This window comes from Triticum aestivum, chromosome 3B (assembly GCF_018294505.1).
Source record: "Triticum aestivum cultivar Chinese Spring chromosome 3B, IWGSC CS RefSeq v2.1, whole genome shotgun sequence".
Taxonomy (NCBI): domain Eukaryota; kingdom Viridiplantae; phylum Streptophyta; class Magnoliopsida; order Poales; family Poaceae; genus Triticum; species Triticum aestivum.
Window position 1 is genome coordinate 138,359,238 of NC_057801.1, and position 4,134 is coordinate 138,363,371.

Below are 4,134 nucleotides of genomic sequence, written 5' to 3' on the forward strand. Positions count from 1 at the left end.
TTGGGTTTCTGGAGCCCGAGGGTCATCTTTATTTTAACCACCCGGGCCAGTGCTCCTTCGAGTGTTGGTCCGAAATGAGCAGCCTACGGGGCCACCTCGGGAAAACTTGAGGGCTGGTTTTACTCGTAGCTTGACTTATCCGGTGTGCCCTGAGAACGAGGTACGTGCGACTCCTATCGGGATTTGTCGGCACATCGGACGGCTTTGCTGGTCTTGTTTTACCATTGTCGAAATGTCTTGTAAACCGGGATTCTGAGTCTGATCGGGTCTTCCTGAGAGAAGGTATATCCTTCGTTGATTGCGAGAGATTATCATGGGCTAAGTTGGGACACCCCTGCAGGGTATAAACTTTCGAAAGCCGTGCCCGCGGTTATGCGGCAGATGGGAATTTGTTAATGTCCGGTTGTAGATAACTTGACACCAGATCCGAATTAAAACGCATCAACCGAGTGTGTAGCCGTGATGGTCTCTTTTCGGCGGAGTCCGGGAAGTGAACACGGTTTTGGGTTATGTTTGACGTAAGTAGGAGTTCAGGATCACTTCTTGATCATTGCTAGCTTCACGATCGTTCCGTTTGCTCTCTTCTCGCTCTTATTTGCATATGTTATCCACCATATATGCTTAGTCGCTGCTGCAACCTCACCACTTTACCCCCCCCTTCCTTTCCCATTAAGCTTTGCTAGTCTTGATACCCATGGTAATGGGATTGCTGAGTCCTCGTGGCTCACAGATTACTACAACAACAGTTGCAGGTATAGGTTATGCGATGATCATGACGCGAGAGCGATGTTTGCTTGTTTTGGAGTTCTTCTTCTGGTTCTTCTTCGATCAGGGGTTAGGTTCCAGGTCGGCAGCCTGGGCTAGCAGGGTGGATGTCGTTTGAGTTTCTGTTTGTGTTTCATCCGTAGTCGGATGGTGCTCTTATGTAAGATGATGTTGTATCCGTGTGGCATTGTATGCCTTTTGTATGTATACCCATCTGTTATGTAATGTTGATGTAATGATATCCACCTTGAAAAAGCGTTTCAATATGTGGTTCTATCCTTGGTGGGACCTTCGTGTCTCTTTAGGATAGTATCGCATATTGGGCGTGACATGGAGCCTTCACTGGCACTCTGCCGGAGGGGGAATCCACCATGGAGGGCCTCTACATCAACATCCTTTCCCCTCCGATGAGTTGTGAGTAGTTTACCACAGACCTACGGGTCCATAGTTATTAGCTAGATGGCTTCTTCTCTCTTTTTGGATCTCAATACAATGTTCTCCCCTCTCTTGTGGAGATCTATTCGATGTAAACTCTTTTTGCGGTGTGTTTGTCGAGATCCGATGAATTGTGGGTTTATGATCAAGTTTATCTATGAATAATATTTGAATCTTCTCTGAATTCTTTTATGTATGATTGAGTTATCTTTACAAGTCTCTTCGAATTATCAGTTTGGTTTGGCCTACTAGATTGGTCTTTCTTGCCATGGGAGAAGTGCTTAGCTTTGGGTTCAACCTTGCGGTGTTCTTACCCAATGACAGAAAGGGTTGCAAGACACGTATTGTATTGTTGCCATCGAGGATAACAAGATGGGGTTTATATCATATTGCATGTGTTTATCCCTCTACATCATGTCATCTTGCTTAATGCGTTACTCTGTTCTTATGAACTTAATACTCTAGATGCAGGCAGGAGTCAGTAGATGTGTGGAGTAATAGTAGTAGATGCAGGCAGGAGTCGGTCTACTTGTTATGGACGTGATACCTATATACATGATCATGCCTAGATAATCTCATAACTATGCGCTTTTCTATCAATTGCTCGACAGTAATTTGTTCACCCACCGTAATACTTATGCTATCTTGAGAGAAGCCTCTAATGAAACCTATGGCCCCCGGGTCTATCTCTTATCATATTTGCTTTCAATCTACTTTATTTGCATCTTTACTTTTTGCATCTATATTATAAAATACCAAAAATATATTTATCTTATCATGTTATCTTTATTAGATCTCACTTTCGCAAGTCGTCGTGAAGGGATTGACAACCCCTTTATTGCGTTGGTTGCGAGTTCTCAGTTTGTTTGTGTAGGTGCGTGGGACTTTTGAGGAGCCTCCTACTGGATTGATACCTTGGTTCTCAAAATTGAGGGAAATACTTACGCTACACTTTGCTGCATCACCCTCTCCTCTTAGAGGAAAACCAACGCAAGCTCAAGATGTAGCACCTCTCCTCTGCCTCTGCCCGTTGCGGGGAAGGAGAAGGAGTGGGAGGAGAGGGAGGAGTCAGCGCGGGACCTGCTCATCAGCGACCTAAGCCCCTGCCCAGCTACTTAAGTGGAAGCGCGTTTTGCGGTAAGTACGTTTTCTGTCAATGAAAGCATACTTTAGTTCTGCTACAAGCTGAAATGCATCTCCTCTGTTTTGAAGGCATAATCTTCTAAATACGCTTTCTCTTTTTCAGCCCGGCCGGCCAAAGTGATTATATTGTGAACGTTCACTGTTTAGCCCCTTTTCTGCCTAAAAAGTGAACGGCCACAATTTTTTCCTCGTAACTCCGAATGAGGTGAATCCAATGCCCACTTCTTTGTCTCATCGAGCCCGTTCTGTTCACATCATTTTCCTATGGTTTGACATACTAGAAATGACCTTATTGCCCTTGCCCCTAATCAGCCCCCTCCGAGAGAGAACCTTTTCTGGCGATTCGTTTTGTGAGCTTTCCGCACTTCTTCCCGGTGGTTTCTTCATCCCCAGGAAAGCCACAACCACCACTTGCATGATAGTCATGCAGTAGCCTTGGTTTTCAACTTAAATATTTAATAAATGTCTGCTTGTTTATCTACAACTGTTATCGTTGTTTCGGTGATGCTTATGGATCTGTGTCCACCTTCATGCTATGCTCTTATGCATCTTGTTATCATGTAATAGTTGCTAGTATTTCTTTCGGATGTCATGCCTCGTAGTAGTACATGATGGTGTTGGTTATGTTCTTCATTGCCTGGCTATTATCTGTGACCCGGTACCGTTGATATGCATGTTTCTTTGCATCTAAATGGTTTATGCTTACTTGCTAGTATTCTTGATATGTTCTTGCATGGTATTTCTTATTGATGCTAGTGGTCATGCTATGTTTCTGAGTAGTGGATGCTTGTGATCATGCTAGTCAGTATGCCATGCTCAGCCGGATATATGATTTATTGTTGATATGTTAAGAAGTGATGTTGCACATCCATGCTTATGTTGATATCATGCTCATGCATTATATGTTGATATCATGCTTATGTTGATATGGCTCAACATATTGCATTCAAGTTTAATCGGATAATAATCAAACTTGAACAACTGATGGCTGATTCATGGTGCCACCAAATCGATCTGACCAGTGCTACCACACTTGCCTTATGGGGGGGGGTCCTAACTAGGTCTATTATCATGCCTCTCGCCGGTGCCTCCAAAGAGGGAAAGTTATGGGAGCGCGCTACCCTGATCAGGTAGGCGGACATGAACCTTGTGTGCATATTGTTGTTGTGATTGGTATACCTTTGTCCCCATTTGGGACCGTTTATAGTTTTGCCACGACGGTGGCCGTTGGATGTCATTGGTTGACATCGGGGCCACCCAGGACCTAGCCCAATGGGGAGTTGGTCGGAGTGGCCGGGAGAGTGTCATGGGCAATAGATCAGTTTTGTCGGAATGCCGTTGGTCCACACGAATGGGAGTGCGAGGCCATGGGTTCCGTGGTGTGGATACAGTGTGCTAACCTCTACAGACTGTGTGTTTAAATCTATCGATAGCCGCGCCCGCGGATATGGGCCCAGTTCATAGTCGGTCACACTATGGATCAACAGTAATAATAATAATAATGTGCATGATAACAACCCCGGTTTGATGATGAGAGAAGATAGTTATGTGATCGTGAGAGGATCACCGTGGTATCGCGGATACCGAACTTGGTTACGTGATCGTGAGAGGATCACCGTGGTATCGTGGATACCGAAGTTGGTTATGTGATCGTGAGAGGATCACCGTGGTATCGAGGATACCGAGTTGTTGGATATTTGTGGTGTTATGCGAGAGTCGAGGGTAAAGGTCAAGCTCCTTGTGGTCATGTAATGATTACTACGGTATTGTTTATACCAAGCTTGATTTGAT